The sequence below is a fragment of the Carassius gibelio genome, chromosome A10 (assembly GCF_023724105.1).
Source record: "Carassius gibelio isolate Cgi1373 ecotype wild population from Czech Republic chromosome A10, carGib1.2-hapl.c, whole genome shotgun sequence".
Taxonomy (NCBI): Eukaryota; Metazoa; Chordata; class Actinopteri; order Cypriniformes; family Cyprinidae; genus Carassius; species Carassius gibelio.
This window is the reverse complement of record NC_068380.1, coordinates 2470219-2489146: the sequence shown is the minus strand read 5'-3', so window position 1 is coordinate 2489146 and position 18928 is coordinate 2470219. Positions and strand designations below refer to the sequence as shown.

The 18928-nt window shown below is 36.3% G+C and overlaps 1 long non-coding RNA gene across 1 annotated transcript in view; it reads right to left on the bottom strand.

The window, feature by feature from the left end:
- Positions 1-18100, bottom strand: part of LOC128020815 (uncharacterized) — a 30225-nt gene extending 12125 nt beyond the window's left edge. The window contains exons 1-2 of the long non-coding RNA XR_008185400.1: positions 17837-18100; positions 2791-3449 (exon numbers count right to left, since the gene is read on the bottom strand). This is a non-coding gene — a long non-coding RNA (uncharacterized LOC128020815). The remainder of the gene's footprint in view (positions 1-2790; positions 3450-17836) is intronic.
- Between the last annotated feature and the right edge of the window lie 828 nt (positions 18101-18928).

Here is an 18928-nt window from a genome sequence, read left to right as displayed (position 1 = left end):
TATTCAAGCTGTTTAGAATGATTGCCATAGGCTAATTTTTTAAAATGTAAATCCCAAAAAAAAAAAAAAATGTAAATAAATAAAAAACATTGGAAAAGAATAACTTGTACTTTTTTATACATTTTGTATAGTTTCATAGTTAATGCATTAAAGTTATAAAAACAAACAAATTTAGCCACTCACATAGAAATCTTAGGCCTTATCCTTTTCTGACAGTTTTAGGGATTTTTAAAAATCCTAAAAAACCTTATTTGTGCTGCAAATAATAATTTCAAACTAATTTGATACTGACCTCTGACATCCTGTGACATGATATTTATTTGAATTTACATAATCTCATGGATGTAACAGTAAATCTGTTCAGCTCAAAGATCAAGACTAAGCTGTAATGTAAGCAGAACTTTCACAAATGCTTTTAGGTCAATAAAATCATTACAAAAAACTTACAAATCATTTAAGGGATTTGATAACACTGTAAAATAATGTCTAATTTGTTAACATTAGCAAATGCATTGATAACACTTTATAATAACTGCACTCATTAGTAAATAGTCAGTTCATGCTTCATAAAACCTTGTCCCAATATTAATAGTCAGTAGTAAGCAGTTTATAAATACAGCTATAAATAGCTCATTTATTAAAAAGGAGAGTAAAGGGTCAGTTATATTCCTATGAAAAATAAAAAAATAAAAATAAACAAACAACAACACTGATTGATACAGAACTCAGAAATGTTATTGTGGATTTATGATAAACTCAGCCTGTAAATGAATTCATTCTCCTCCAAGAAGACACAAGTAGTTCACACCGAACTTTTTTTAACATGAAGCCATATACTGAAGATGTTAAATTGCGAATGGGTTTAGGATACCTTAAATGGTGTGGCCATAGAGATTTATTAAAGTAACATAAAAAAATACCATAGTTATTTTACTATATCTTTAAAATTTTTAATTCCAACTCTTCATAATTTTTTATATACCTAGAAGTCATCATTTGAAGGAAGCACAGTAAGTTTCATAGCTTTATCATTTTCAAGAGCCAGCATAAAATTAAAACTATCATAACTTATAAATCAAGCTGGCAATTCTTAGTACCAATAATGGCCACCAGATGGAGCTATAGGATCACTTTTAAATAATTATTGTAGAAACAAGTTTGATTTAAATCATTTATAGAAATCTTTCAAAGAAAAATAATATGAATTTTATGTATTTTACTGATAAAATGACCCTCACTTAATTAGAACAACATGCTGAAGTATTGTGAACTGTATATTAAGAATAATTCTTTATAGGCTTTATGGACAGATAAGTTTTGAGTGACTCTTGAAGGATCAGCACCACATCCTCTTTTACCACTGTTTAAAGAATGTATCTTACAGTACAGGTGCGGATGAATTTTGAATAGCTTGAATGGTTTTGTCGTGGTGATTTTTTGAAATAACAGTAAAAAAGTAACCAGTAAATGTCTTTTATTTTTTTAAAGTGCAGCTTCTAAACACTTCAAAAAAATGTACACATAGAAGACAAGTCATTCTGAGGAAATATGCATAGTTTCATGACTATACAACACTATATGGATGATAGAAAATTAAAAAACTATCATACATCTGATGTCACTCTGTCCCTCTGTCACTGTGGGTAATGTGTGTGTGTGTGTGTGTGTGTGTGTGTGTGTGTGTGTGTGTGTGTGTGTGTGTGTGTGTGTGTGTGTATGTGTGTGTGTGTGTGTGTGTTAAGTGAATTAGGTGTGAAACTATCAGGGAGCATTTAGTCTCCAGCGCCAACATTTTACAGAACTGCCACTTTCCTGGAGTCTCAGAATTACTCGGTGTCAGGTTCTGAGAGATCTAAGATTCCAAAAAATGATTTGATTAGAATACCATGAAGTATTGTGAAATACTATATATTAAGACTTTATATATAGGCTTTATGAACAGATTAGAGTGACTCATGAAGGACCAGCACCACCTCCTCTTGTCCGATGGTTTGAGGAATATATCTTCCAGAGTCCGGGATTAAGATTTAGGAGCTCATTTTTATTCCACCTCCTTTCCTGAAAGTCTGTCTTGCAGAATTGACTAAAAATTAATCTTCACATTAATTCCTAATTATTTTGCAATTATTTTTGTCAGTTCTTCTTGACCTGTTTTTTTTTTCTTCTTCTTTTCTGACCTCATGACCCAGTCAGCATTTTTGTACAATGGTCAAGTCTTAACTTATCCATTTCTGTATTGCATTTGTGTTTGATATTTCTCATGGGTATTTCATAATTTTCGACTTTGAGTTAAAACAGTTTGAGTTAAAACTCTTTTTTAGCGCATTTCATCTGTAAAAGAAAACAGCCTAATAATTCTGCACATGAATATAAGGAGTTTTTCTCTTCCAGCTTTCCTGGAATATTGTATAGCACTCATAAATGATTAAATAAAAAATAATGGTAGTTATTAAGATTGATATGGTTTGGAATTGGTAAAATGTGCTTGGAAAAAAATCACAATAAAACAATGTTTTAATGTTTAAGTTTGGAATATTAACTGACATAAATTAATGCTATATAAATATTGTTCATGTTAACATAATGTTTATAAATGAAATCTTATTGTAAAGTGTTACTAAATATATATATATATATATGTTTGGGGAATATATATATATATATATATTGTTCTGTGAATGTGATTTTAAAGTCTAGATGATTCGGATTAACCCTTTAACCGCCATATCCTTTAAAACATCACTGCCAGAGGGATATTGCTAATGCATGTGCCCGCTGGGCACAGTTTACCTGATGCCACCGGGGTGGCGATGGCATTGGTGGCTTGAGCCCGCCATCGCTGCTTGCAGCTATATTTATTATTATTCTTCTTCTTCTTCTTCTTCTTCTTCTCCCGAATGAATCGCATTTTTGAGGGCTTTAACATGCTCAAAAAGTCATGAAACTTTGCACACTCGTCAAACCTGGTGAAAATTTTCGTCTGATATAGGATTCAGAAGAGGGTGTGGCAAAATGGCTCGACAGCGCCACCTATACCAAGAAAATCAACAGCCTTCCAGCTATGTTTCACGTACATGCACGAAAATTGGCACACATATGTAACACACCAATACCTACAAAAAAGACTCTTGGAGCGAAATTCTAAACCCAACAGGAAGTCGGTTATTTTTAATATTATGAGCATATTTTGTGTAATTTTGGTCATTTCCATGTGTTGTATTTTAACGAACTCCTCCTAGAGAGTTCTTCAAATCAACACCAAATTTGGTATGCCTAATCTAAAGGCCTTTGCGATGTTAAATTGCGAAGATCCTGACTTTTCGTTGAAGGGCGTGTCCGTGGCGGCCTGGCGAATTTCGATGATTCGCCATGAAAAATGAAGTTGCTATAACTCACACATACAATGAACAATCTGCCCCAAACTTCACATGTTTGATGAGACTCCGAACCTGAACCGATTGACATGCCCATATTCAGTTATAGTCATTGCGCCACCTATTGGCAACAGGAAGTGACATATTTTACGCTGCGACGAACTACTCCTAGAAATTTTATGACATCAATGTCTTTTTTGTGGTCAGTCTAATCTAAAGGCCTGTGCGATGTTCAGTTGTGAAGATCTTGAGTTTTTGTTAAAAGGCTTGTTCATGGCGCCGCGACGAAGTTCGATGTCTCGCCATGCGAATAAAAGATGTTATAACTCAGGAATAAGATGTCCGATCTTCCCCAAACTTCACATGTGTGATAAGAGTCCTGGCTTGAACAGATCTTCAGGCCAATATTCCACCGGGTGTGGCAGAATGGCTCTATAGCGCCACCTATACACTTTCAACGGAGTGCGCCTCGAGCTATGTTTCACGTACATGTACAAAAATTGGTACACACATGTAACACTCCAATACCTACAAAAAAGTCTCTTGGTACGAAATCCGGATCCCAACAGGAAGTCGGTTATTTTGAATTTTCCCTTCAAAATTGCTGTTGTTTTTGCCATTTTCAGGGGTTGTACTTTAACGAACTCCTCCTAGAGATTTATTCAGATCAATACCAAACTTGGTCAGTGTAATTTAAAGCCCTTTGCAATAATAAATTGCGAAGGACTTGAGGTTTCGTTAAAGGGCGGGTCCATGGCGGCCTGACAAATTTCGATGTTTCGCCATGAAAAAGGAAGTTGCTGTAACTCAGACATACAATGTCCAATCTGCCCCAAACTTCAAATGTTGGATAAGACTCTTGACCTGAACAGATCTACATGCCAATATTCAGTTATAGTCATAGCGCCACCTATTGGCAACAGGAAGTTAAATATTTTACACTGCGACAAACTACTCCTAGAAATGTTATGACATCAATGTCTTTTTTGTGGTCAGTCTAATCTAAAGACCTGTGTGATGTTTAGTTGTGCAGATCTTGAGTTTTTGTTAAAAGGCGTGTCCATGGCGCCGCGACGAAATTCGATGTCTCGCCATGGGAATAAAATATGTTATAACTCAGGCATAAAATGTCCGATCTTCCCCAAACTTTAAATGTGTGATAAGGGTCCTGGCCTGAACAGACATGAAGGCAAATATTCCATTGGGTGTGGCAAAATGGCGCGATAGCGCCACCTATACACTTTCAACGGAGTGCATATGCACTTTCAATGGAGTGCGCCTCGAGCTATGTTTCACGTACATGTACAAAAATCGGTACACACATGTAACACACCAATACCTACAAAAAAGTCTCTTGGTACGAAATCCGAATCCCAACAGGAAGTCGGTTATTTAGAATTTTCTCTGCAAAATTGGCATAGTTTTTGCCATTTTCAGGGGTTGTACTTTAACGAACTCCTCCTAGAGATTTATTCAGATAAACACCAAACTTGGTCAGTGTAATCTTAAGCCCTTTGCGATGTTTAATTGCGAAGATCTTGAGGTTTCGTTAAAGGGCGTGTCCATGGCGGCCTGACAAATTTCGATGTTTCGCCATGAAAAAGGAAGCTGCTGTAACTCAGACATACAATGTCCAATCTGCCTCAAACTTCACATGTTAGATAAGACTTCTGCCCTTAACAGATCTACATGCCCATATTCAGTCATAGTCATAGCGCCACCTGCTGGCAGCAGGAAGTGTCAATGTTTTACACTGCAAATAACTACTCCAAGAAATTTTATGACATCCAAATTTTATTTTGGTCAGTCTAATCTAAAGTTCTTTGCAATGTTAAATTGTGGAGATCTTGAGATTTTGTTAAAGGGTGTGTCCATGGCGCCATGACAAAATTTGATGTCTCGCCATCGGAAGAGAAGTTGTTGTAACTCAGGCATTAAATGTTCAATCTTCCCTAAACTTCACATGTTCGATAAGAGTCCTGGCCTGAACACATCTGAAGGCCAATATTCCATTATAATGACAGCGCCACCTGCTTACAACAGGAAAATTGGCAGATATATGGAATAAACTTTGACATATTCCACTTATATTTCTGAGTTTAAATGCATATTTCTCACCGTTCACATATCTACTAAAGCCACTTACTGCCGGTGAGCCCGGGTGCGAGGGCCCGCTCATCGCTGCTTGCAGCTTTAATTTATTAGGGCTCAAGCCCAAAGGGCGAGAGGCCTATTGTTTTCCTTAGGATTATTTTTTATTATTATTATTATTATTATTATTATTTTTTTCCAACGTCTCGGGGGCTTTTGGGGCCCTTAACGTGCTTAAAAAGTCTTGAAAATTGGCACACAGATTGGAACCTGCGGCCATTAGGGCCGGGCAGAGACTGATACACGGGCGTGGCACAGGGGCTCTACAGCGCCCCCTGGAATATGGAGGGCCATATATCATACATTCTTGCTCGTAGACGTATGAAACTCGGTACACATATAAATCTCATCAATCCAAACAACTATTGTATTGCATATCATAGGCTCCGCCCAACAGGAAGTTGGCTATTAAGGGTTTAGTATTCAAATTTTTCGTCAAAGTTGTGGGGGCTTTTGGGGTCCTTAACATACTCAAAAACTCTTGAAAATTTGCGCACACTTTGGAATCTGTGGCCTTTAGGAGCCTGCAGAGGTTGGGACCCGGGCGTGGCACAGGGGCTCTACGGCGCCCCCTGGAACACAGTCAGAAATGTTGATGTATAGCTCACACATACTTGGACATATTCATATGAAACTCAGTACACATATAGATCTCATCGTGCCGAACAACTTTCGTATTGCATGTCATAGGCTCCACCCAACAGGAAGTCAGCTATTTAGAGTTATGTAAAAAGCGCATGCTCTGGAATTTGAAATACTTGTCATAGGTTTTTTTCTCGATTGCCGCCAAACTCGGTCAACATGATCTCAAGACACTGGGGATGAAAAATTGCCAGGGGATTTTTGATATCTCGAACGGTTTGCTCGTGGCGAGGCGTTGAAATTATGGCGAAAAATGAGAAACAGGAAGTGTCTAATACCGTCCACATACATTTCCTGATTTTAATCAAACTTCATCAGATTATTCGTTGTATGATGTCGATCGCATATATGTGACTATTAGGAGTCAAAGTTATAGCGCCACCAACTGGCAGAAGGAAGTGTGTCATTTTCAAAATGATTTGAATTCAGCATCTTATTATTACTCGATTTGCTTCAAACTTCATCAGAATAATGTTAAAACACAGCCGATATAAATCTGCAAGGGGGATATTGATATCTAAAAAATTGTTGGCGTGGCAACATGTCAAACTGGAATACTTCTCAGGTGATTTTGAGGCAAATAACATACTTAGAATTTCACAAAACTCTGAACACACATCAGTATTTCTGATAGGAACTTAAATTGTGAATGGATTTTGGATAGCTTGAATGGTTTTGCCGTGGTGATTTTTTTAAATGACCTTACAAAGGGAATCATTATTGTATTTTTAAATTGCAGCTTCCAAACACGTCAAAGAATTTTTTCATACAGATGAAAAAGTCATTCTGAGGAAATATGCATAGTTTAACGACTTTACAACACTGTATGGATAACAGAAAATTAAAAAACTGTCAGACATCTCATCTCACTCTGTCCCTCTGTTTGAGTATGTGTGCTTCAGACTTCCATTGTCTGAGAGAAATAGCGCCCCTACAGGTTCAATTCCCGAACGTTTACTTTCACTTTTAAATCGGTTAAAAATACAAATAAATACTTAGATTTAATTCACACTGACAAGCTAAACCAACATATCTGATTATTACCGGTTCAGGGCTCATGGATAAATTATTTCTGGCCAGAGATACGTGAGAAATAGGAGAGATGAATCACCGCTGTGATCACGAGCGTCTGGAGTAAAGAGCTCAGAGAAAACGAATTTATTCCTGTTTTAAAGCTTTTAAAAATAAATTATTACAGCGATATCACACAATCAACCAATTAGAACACACCAAGAGCTAAATTCAGATGTTTTTGAACTGTTTGTGTGAAAATGAAATATTTGTGGCTGCCTATCTGAAATCACCGCCTCCGATCAGCGCGTACAGTGTCCAGCTCAAAACAAACGAATTTATTCTTGTTTAAGAGCTTTTTTAAATAAAATATTACCACAAATGCACACAATAAACCCATTGTAACACTACAAGAGCTAAATCCAGGTGTTTGTGACCCGTTTAAGTGTGCAAGACTATTTGAAAGCGCGACTGGCAGAATAACATATCTCTTGAGCTGCAGGTTTCTGTCTTTCGTCGTACGAACGAACACATAACGGACAAGATTATTTCAAAATACATAATAGCTTGGCGAATATAAACGAAAACAGCCACGTGAACATAAATTGGATCTACTGGATTTGAATATTAAAGTGACCACATTTACCACTTGCTTCTGTCTTCAATTTTAATCTATATAAAAAAGGAAACTCATTCGACTTGGCTGCTTTTTTAATGTGTGCGTATTTATTTATTTACCTTTTTATAAATTTTGTATAATTTCATAGTTTGTGTATTACAATTATAAAAACAAAAATAAATTTAGCCACTCACATAGAAATAGCTTAGGCCTTAACCTTTTTCTGACAGTTTTAGGGATTTTTAAAAATCCAAAAAAAAACTTATTTGTGCTGCAAATAATAATTTCAAACTCATTTGATACTGACCTATGACATCCTGTGACATTATATTTATTTGAATTTACATAATCTCATAGATGTAACATTAAATCTGTTCAGCTCACAGATCAATACTAAGCTGTAATGCAAGCAGAACTTTCACAAATGCTTATGAGTCATTTAAAGATTTGATAACACTGTAAAATAATGTCTAATTTGTTAACATTAGCAAATGCATTGATAACACTTTATAATAACTGCACTCATTAGTAAATAGTCAGTTCATGCTTTATAAAGCCTTGTCCCAATATTAATAGTCAGTAGTAAGCAGTTTATAAATACAGCTATAAATAGCTTGTCCTTGGTTTATAAGCACATTTATTAAAAAGGAGAGTAAAGGGTCAGTTATCTTCCTATGAAAAATAAAAGATAAAAATAAACAAACAACAACACAGATTGATACAGAACTCAGAAATTTTATTGTGGATTTATGATAAAATCAGCCTGTAAATGAATTCATACTCCTCCTCATACTACTCCATACTCCTTTTTCAACATGATGCCAATATACTGAGATATTAAATTGTGAATGGGTTTAGGATAGCTTAAATGGTGTTGCCATAGAGATTTATTAAAGTAACATAAAAAATACAATAGTTATTTTACTATATCTTTAAAATTTTTCATTCTAACTCTTCATAATTTTTTATATAAGTAGAAGTCCTCATTTGAAGGAAGCACAGTAAGTTTCATAGCTTTATCATTTTCAAGAGCCAGCATAAAATTAAAACTATCATAACTTATAAATCAAGCTTGCAATTCTTAGTACCAATAATGGCCACCAGAGGGAGCTATAGGATTACTTTTAAATAATTATTGGAGAAACGAGTATGATTTAAATAATTTATAGAAATCTTTCAAATAAAATAATATGTATTTTAGGAATTTTACTGATAAAATGACCCTCACTTAATTAGAATAACAAGCTGAAGTATTTTGAACTGTATATTAAGAATAATTCTTAATAGGCTTTATGGACAGATACGTTTTAAGTGACTCTTGAAGGTTCAGCACCACATCCTCTTTTACCACTGTTTAAAGAATTAATCTTACAGAACAGGTGTGAATGAATTTTGGATAGCTTGAATGGTTTTGTCGTGGTGATTTTTTGAAATAATAGTAAAAAAGGAACCAGTAAAAAAAAGTGCAGCTTCTAAACACTTCAAAAAAATGTACACATAGAAGACAAGTCATTCTGAGGAAATATGCATAGTTTCATGACTATACAACATTATATGGATGGCAGAAAATTAAAAAACATACATCTGATGTCACTCTGTCCCTCTGTCACTGTGTGTGTGTGTTTGTGTGTGTGTTAAGTGAATTAGGTGTGAAACTATCAGTGAGCATTTAGTCTCCAGCGCCAACATTTTACAGAACTGCCACTTTCCTGGAGTCTCAGAATTACAATGTGTCAGGTTCTGAGAGATCTAAGATTCCAAAAAAATATTTAATTAGAATACCATGAAGTATTGTGAAATACTATATATTAAGACTTTATATATAGGCTTAATGAACAGATTAGACTGACTCGTGAAGGAACAGCACCACCTCCTCTTGTTTGATGGTTTGAGGAATATATCTTCCAGAATCCGGGATTAAGATTTAAGAGCTCATTTTTATTCCACCTCCTTTCCTGAAAGTCTGTCTTGCAGAATTGACTAAAAATTAATCTTCACATTAATTCCTAATTCTTTTGCAATTCTTTTGTCAGTTCTTCTTGACCTGTTTTTCTCTTCCAGCTTTCCTGGACTATTGTATAGCACTCATAAATGATTAAATAAAAAAAAATGGTAGTTATTAAGATTGATATGGTTTGGAATTGGTAAAATGTGCTTGGAAAAAAATCACAATAAAACAATGTTTTAATGTTTAAGTTTGGAATATTAACTGACATGAATGAATGCTATATAAATATTGTTCATGTTAACATAATGTTTATAAATGAAATCTTATTGTAAAGTGTTACTAAAGTTATATATATATATATATATATATTGTTCTGTGAATGTGATTTTAAAGTCTAGATGATTCGGATTAACCCTTTAACTGCCATATCAATTTCAAGTTCAAGTTCAAGTTCAATTTATTTGTATAGCGCATTTACAACAGCCTCCTGGCTGACCAAAGTGCTTTAACATAAGAGCAAGAATATTACACATACATAAAAATAGACCAGACAAAAAATTTAAAACCACCCATTTCAAAATGTAGCATAACACAGTAGTCAGTACACTAAGGAAAATAAAAAAGTTTTTAGCAAAGATTTAAAAATAGACAAGGAAGGGGCCAGTCTGATCTCTAAAGGCAGGGTATTCCAGAGTCGTGGCCCAGCCACTGCAAATGCACGCTCCCCTCTACGCTCCCCTCTATCCTTTAAAACCTCACTGCCAGAGGGATATTGTGAATGCATGTGCCCGCTGGGCACAGTTTACCTGATGCCACCGGGGTGGTGATGGCATTGGTGGCTTGAGCCCGCCATCGCTGCTTGCAGCTATATTTAGGGCCCGAGCACCGATGGTGTGAGGACCCTCTTGGAATTGCTCCGTTTATTATTATTATTAGGGCTCAAGCCTGGAGGGCGAGAGCCCTATTGTTTTCCTTAGGATTATTTTTTTTTTTTTTTTTTTTTATTCTTCTAATTTTTTTCCAAGGTTTCGGGGGCTTTTGGGGTCCTTAACATACTCAAAAACTCTTGAAAATTGGCACACACCTTGGAACCTGCGGCCATTAGGGCCGGGCAGAGTCTGATACACGGGCGTGGCACAGGGGCTCTACAGCGCCCCCTGTAGTACTGAGGGCCATATTTCATGCATACTTGCACGTATACATATGAAACTTGGTACATATATATAACTCATCAAACCAAACAACTTTCACACTGCATGTCATAAGCTCCGCCCAACAGGAAGTTGGCTATTTAGGGTTTTATGAAAAACACATGCTCTGGAATTTGATATACTCCTCTGAGGAACTCCACCCGTTCACCACAAAACTCGGTGAACACGATCTCAAGACATTGGGGATGCTAAATTGCGAAGAGATTTTTGATATCTCGAACGGTTTGCCCGTGGCGAGGCGTTGAAATTATGGCGAGAAATGAGAAACAGGAAATGTCTAATAACATCCACATACATTTCCTGAATTTGATCAAACTTAATTTGTTTGTTCGTTGTATGATACCGATCGTATATATGTGACTATTAAGAGTCAACGTTATAGCGCCACCAACTGGCAGCAGGAAGTGAATCATTTTCAAAACTCTTTGAATTCAGCATCTTATTTTTACTCGATTTGCTTCAAACTTCATCAGAATAATGACAAAACACGGCCGAAGAAAATCTGTTGTGGGGATATTGATATCTAATATAGTGTTGCCATGGCAACGTGTCAAACTTGAATGTTCTGTTCTGATGATTTTTAGGCAGACAACAAGCTCAGATTTACATGAAACTCGAAACAGATATCAGTATTAAAGATAGCTAAACCATGGCAAAAGCTTTGAAAAGGGCGTGGAAGAGGCACTCTATAGCGCCACCTTTTGTCAAAAGTGGGGGGGTTAGTTTTAGCTACAGACACCAAACTTGGTACATAAATTGTTCTTATCAAGACGGACAACTTTCTAATTCACAGTCATAAGCTACGATCAACAGGAAATCGGCTATTTTGATTTGAATGTGTATTTTTGAGATTTTACAGTTTTAAAATCAATGAATACTCCTCACAGGGGAAGTACACTATACACACAAAACTTTGTCTACATGAAGAAAAAACATAGAGGAACTTAAATTGCGAACAGATTTTGGTTAGCTTGAACGGTTTTGTCGTGGTGATTTTTTGAAATGACAGTAAAAAGTGAAACATTAATCGTCTTCTATTTTTAAATTGCAGCTTCCAAACCTTTAAAAAACATTTTTCATTTAGAAAACCAGTGATTCTGAGGAAATATGCATAGTTTCATGACTTTACAGCGCTGTATGATTAAAAGAAAATTAAAAAACTGTCAGACATCTGATCTCACTCTGTCACTCTGTTTGAGGAATGTATGAGTGCTGACTGTGTGTGTGTGTGAGTGTGAGTGGGGGAGGGGTGTGAGCTGAGTGGCAGACAGACAGAGAGAGAGAGAGAGAGAGAGAGAGAGAGAGAGAGAGAGACTTAAACATCTCTTTAATCACCAGAAAAAAAAAACTGTTTTTTAAATTGTTATTTTTTTGTTGTTGTTGCTAATTGTGCTGTTTTCATTACAGCTTAAGAAATATCTTAGGCCTTATCCTTTTCTGACAGTTTCAGGGATTAAAAAAAATCCTAAAAAACCTTATTTGTGCTGCAAATAATAATTTCAAACTCATTTGATACTGACCTCTGACACCCTGTGACATGACATTTATTTGAATTTACATAATCTCAAGGATGTAACAGTAAAACTGTTCAGCTCACAGATGAAGACTAAGCTGTAATGCAAGCAGAACTATTTCACAAATGCTTATAGGTTAATGAAATCATAACAAAACACTTTTAAATTATTTAAGGATTTGGTAACACTTTAAAATAATGTCTCAATTGTTAACATTAGTAAATGCATTGGTAACACTTCATAATAGCTGCAATTCTTAGCTAAGCATTAGTAAATAGTCAGTTCATGCTTTATATAGCCTTCTCCCAAAATTAATATTTTAGTAAGCATTTTATAAATACAGCTATAATTTAATTGTTCATGGTTTATATGCACATTTATTTTGAGGAGATTAAAGGCTGTAATCTTCCTAAAAAAATGTAAAATAAAAAATAAAATAAATAAAATAAACAAACACAGAACTCATAAATATTTATTTCAAGATGCAATAAAAGAAAACTGTATACTTGAATTTTTATATATATATATATATATATATATATATATATATATATATATATATATATACACACACACACACACACAATTGCATAAGTTTATATTGAACATTTTTTATCAAGTGTACAGCTAATAATAGTAATAATAATAATGCATTTTATTTAGTTTTAGCTACAGACACCAAACTTGGTACATAAATTGTTCTTATCAAGACGGACAACTTTCTAATTCACAGTCATAAGCTACAACCAACAGGAAGTCCACTATTTTGATTTGAATATGGATTTTTGGGAAGATTATTTTGTGAATTAATGAATGCTCCTCACAGGGGAAGTACACTATACACACCAAACTTTTTCTACATGAAGAAAAAACATTGAGGAACTTAAATTGCGAACAGATTTTGGTTAGCTTGAACTGTTTTGTCGTGGTGATTTTTTGAAATGACAGTAAAAAGGGAAACATTAATTGTCTTGTATGTTTAAATTGCAGCTTCCAAACACTTCAAAGCATTTGTCCATACAGAGATCAAATCATTCTGAGGAAATATGCATAGTTTCACGACTTTACAACACTGTATGGATAAAAGAAAATGTGAAAACTGTCAGACTTCTCAACTGACATGATCTCACTCTGGCCACTCTGTCTGTGTGAGGAAAGGGAGGGGGAGAGGGAGGGGGAGTGTGAGGGGGTTGGTGACTGTGAATTTTTGGTGATTGACAGTGTATGTGGACTGTAGGGAGGGGCTGTCTGGCAGAGAGAGAGAGAGAGAGAGAGAGAGAGAGAGAGAGAGACCTAATCATCCCTTTAATAATCAGGAAAAAAAATCTGTATTTTAAATTGTTATTGTTTTTGTTGTTGCTAATGGTGGCGTTTTTTTCCTTTCATTACAGGTTAAGAAATCTCTTAGGCCTTATCTTTTTCTGACAGTTTTAGGGATTTAAAAACATCCTAATAATCCTTATTTGTGCTGCAAATAATAATTTCAAACTCATTTGATACTGACCTATGACATTCTGTGACATGACATTTATTAATCTCATGGATGTAACAGTAAAACTCTTCAACTGACAGATAAAGCTGCAATGCAAGCAAAACTATTTCACAAATGCTTATAGGTAATTAAAATCATTACAAAACACTAATAAATTATTTAAGGATTTGGTAACACTGTAAAATAATGTCTAATTTGTTAACATTAGTAAATGCATTGGTAACACTTTATAATAACTGCACTCATTAGCTAAGCATTAGTAAATAGTTCATGATTATAAATCCTTTTCCCTTAATAATAGTCATTATTAAGCAGTAATACATCTATAAATAAATTGTTCTTGGTTTAATTAAAAGCACATATATTACAAAGGAGATTAAAGTCTCAGTTGTCTCATAAAATAAATAAATAAACCCAACCCAGTTTGATTCAGAATTCAGAAATATTTATTTCAAGATGCAATAAAATGAAACTGTACACTTAAATAGCTTTTGAGCGATTCTTGAAGGATTAGCATCACCTCCTCTTGTACGATGGTTTGAGGAATATATCTTCCAGATAGTACCACCACTCCCTATATGCAGAGTATGCAGTCTTCGTAGGGCACCAACTCCCAGAGGGGGCACCATCCCAGTTGCTTTAAAAAAAAAAAAAAAAAAACATGCGCCACTCTCCCATCCGCGCTCGCGACCGCTCACACCTCATGTTTGCGGCTGAATGTTCGTAATTGATGGATGGACATCTATGCCTGGGTATAGGACATCAGCAATCCGACACAGAGAAAAGAAAACTAAAAAAAAAAAAAAAAAAAAAGGCATAAAGCTGTCTTGACAGTGGACATTCAAGAGTCTCAAATTTAGGGACGGTCTCTAAAGTTACATGTGATATTGTTATACACTTTTCTAACGTCAGTAGCATTTGAAGAGAATTACTTACAAAAACAACTGTAATTGTTCATCTAGGTGACAGCTATAATGCACAATTAATTTGAATGTTTGATATTTATTACAACAAACTGTAAGTCATATGTAAATTTGCTACTTTTTCACATGGGCTCAAATGCAAATTTGAAGCTCAATAGCATTTGAGAAGAAAGACTTGCAGTCACAAAACAATTGTTTCATATAGGTGTCAGCTATAATGCACACCTTATACATTTTTTTTAAATATAAAAATAATGTGTTACTAAAGTTATATAAATTGTTCTGTGTATGTGATTTCAAAGTCTAGATTGGTCGGATTAACCCTTTAACTGCCGCATTCCTTAAAACTTGATTGTCAGAGGGTTACTGTAAATGCTTATGCCCGCTGGGCACAGTTTTCCCGATGCCACCGGGGTGGCGTTGCACTGATGGCTTGAGCCCGACATCGCTGCTTGCAGCTATATTTATTATTATTATTATTCTTCTTCTCTAAGATGAATCGCATTTTTGAGGGCCTAAACATGCTCGAAAAGTCATGAAACTTTGCACACACCTCAGAACTGGTGAAAATTTACGTCTGATATGGGTTTCAGAAGTGGGTGTGGCAAAATGGCTCAACAGCGCCACCTATACACGTTCAACGGTGTGCGCCTCGAGCTACGTTTCATGTACATGTATGAAAATCGGTATACACATGTAACTCTCCAATACCTACAAAAAAGTCTCTTGGAGCAATATCCGAAATCAGACAGGAAGTCGGTTATTTCTAATATTATGAGCAAATTTTGTGTCATTTTTGTCATTTCCATGCGTTGTATTTTAACGAACTCCTCCTAGAGATTAATTCAGATCAACACCAAATTTGGTATGCCTAATCTAAAGGCCTTTGCGATGTTAAATTGCGAAGCTTTTGAGTTTTCGTTGAAGGGCCTGTGTGTGGCGGCCTGGCGAATTTCGATGATTCGCCATGAAACAGGAAGTTGCTATAACTCAGACATACAATGACCAATCTGCCCCAAACTTCATATGTTTGATGAGACTCCTGTCCTGAACGGTTTGACATGACCATATTCAGTTATAGTCATAGCGCCACCTATTGGCAACAGGAAGTGACATATTTTACACTGCGACAAACTACTCCTAGAAATTTTTGACATCAATGTCTTTTTTGTCGTCAGTCTAATCTAAAGGCCTGTACGATGTTAAATTGAGAAGATCTTGAGTTTTCGTTAAAGGGCGTGTCCATGGCGCCATGTCAAAGTTCAATGTCTCGCCATGGGAGTAGAAGTTGTTGTAACTCAGTCATCAAATATCAGATCTTGCCCAAACTTCAAATGTTTGAAAAGAGTACTGACCTGAACACATCTGGAGGCTAATATTCCATTGGGTGTGGCAAAATGGCTCGATAGCGCCACCTATACATTTTCAATGGAGTGCGCCTCGAGCTACATGTCATATACATGTACGAAAATCGGTAAACATATGTAACACACCAATAGCTACAAAAAAGTCTCTTGGTACGAAACCCGAATCCCAACAGGAAGTCGGTTATTTTTAATTTTCCCTGCATAATTGGTGTTGTTTTTGTCATTTTCAGGGGTTGTATTTTAACGAACTCCTCCTAGAGATTTATTCAGATCAACACCAAACTTGGTCAGTGTAATCTAAAGCCCTTTGCCATGTGAAATTGCGAAGGAATTGAGGTTTCGTTAAAGTTCGTGTCCATGGCGGCCTGACAAATTTCGATGATTCGCCATGAAAAATGATGGTGCTATAACTCACACATACAATGTCCAATCCGCCCCAAACTTCACATTTTTGATAAGACTCTACACCTGAACAGATCTACATGCCAATATTCAGTTATAGTCATAGCGCCACCTATTGGCAACTGGAAGTGACATATTTTACACTGTGACAAACTACTCCTAGAAATTTTATGACATCAATGTCTTTTTTGTGGTCAGTCTAATCTAAAGACCTGTGTGATGTTTAGTTGTGAAGATCTTGAGTTTTTGTTAAAAGGCATGTCCATGTCGCCATGACGAAGTTCGATGTCTCGCCATGGGAATAAAAGATGTTATAACTCAGGCATAAAATGTCCGATCTTGCCCAAACTTCCATTGTGTGATAAGGGTCCTGGCTTGAACACATCTGAAGGCCAATATTCCATTATAACGATAGCGCCACCTGCTGGCAAAAGGAAGATTGGCACACATATGGAATAAACTTTGATATATTGCACTTATATTTATGAGTTTAAATGCATATTTCTCAACGTTCACCTTTTTACTAAAGCCACACGATGGCGTTGAGCCCGGGTGCGAGGGCCCGTTCATCGCTGCTTGCAGCTTTAATTATTATTATTCTTCTTCTTCTTCTTCTTCTTCTTCTCCCGAATGAATCGCATTTTTGAGGGCTTTAACATGCTCAAAAAGTCATGAAACTTTGCACACGCGTCAAACCTGGTGAAAATTTTCGTCTGATATAGGATTCAGAAGAGGGTGTGGCAAAATGGCTCGACAGCGCCACCTATACCAAGAAAATCAACAGCCTTCCAGCTATGTTTCACGTGCATGCACGAAAATTGGCACACATATGTAACACACCAATACCTACAAAAAAGACTCTTGGAGCGAAATTCTAAACCCTACAGGAAGTCGGTTATTTTTAATATTATGAGCATATTTTGTGTAATTTTGGTCATTTCCATGTGTTGTATTTTAACGAACTCCTCCTAGAGAGTTCTTCAAATCAACACCAAATTTGGTATGCCTAATCTAAAGGCCTTTGCGATGTTAAATTGCGAAGATCCTGACTTTTCGTTGAAGGGCGTGTCCGTGGCGGCCTGGCGAATTTCGATGATTCGCCATGAAAAATGAAGTTGCTATAACTCACACATACAATGACCAATCTGCCCCAAACTTCACATGTTTGATGAGACTCCGAACCTGAACAGATTGACATGCCCATATTCAGTTATAGTCATAGCGCCACCTATTGGCAACAGGAAGTGACATATTTTACGCTGCGACGAACTACTCCTAGAAATTTTATGACATCAATGTCTTTTTTGTGGTCAGTCTAATCTAAAGGCCTGTGCGATGTTCAGTTGTGAAGATCTTGAGTTTTCGTTAAAAGGCTTGTTCATGGCGCCGCGACGAAGTTCGATGTCTCGCCATGCGAATAAAAGATGTTATAACTCAGGCATAAGATGTCCGATGGTGTGAGGACCCTCTTGTATCTGCTTTGTTTTTTATTAGGGCTCAAGCCCAAAGGGCGAGAGGCCTATTGTTTTCCTTAGGATTATTTTTTATTATTATTATTATTATTATTATTATTATTTTTTTCCAACGTCTCGGGGGCTTTTGGGGCCCTTAACGTGCTTAAAAAGTCTTGAAAATTGGCACACAGATTGGAACCTGCGGCCATTAGGGCCGGGCAGAGACTGATACACGGGCGTGGCACAGGGGCTCTACAGCGCCCCCTGGAATATGGAGGGCCATATATCATACATTCTTGCTCGTAGACGTATGAAACTCGGTACACATATAAATCTCATCAATCCAAACAACTTTTGTATTGCATATCATAGGCTCCGCCCAACAGGAAGTTGGCTATTTAGGGTTTAGTATTCAAATTTTTCGTCAAAGTTGTGGGGGCTTTTGGGGTCCTTAACATACTCAAAAACTCTTGAAAATTTGCGCACACTTTGGAATCTGTGGCCTTTAGGAGCCTGCAGAGGCTGGGACCCGGGCGTGGCACAGGGGCTCTACGGCGCCCCCTGGAACACAGTCAGAAATGTTGATGTATAGCTCACACATACTTGCACATATTCATATGAAACTCAGTACACATATAGATCTCATCGTGCCGAACAACTTTCGTATTGCATGTCATAGGCTCCGCCCATCAGGAAGTCAGCTATTTAGAGTTATGTAAAAAGCGCATGCTCTGGAATTTGAAATACTTGTCATAGGTTTTTTTCTCGATTGCCGCCAAACTCGGTCAACGTGATCTCAAGACACTGGGGATGAAAAATT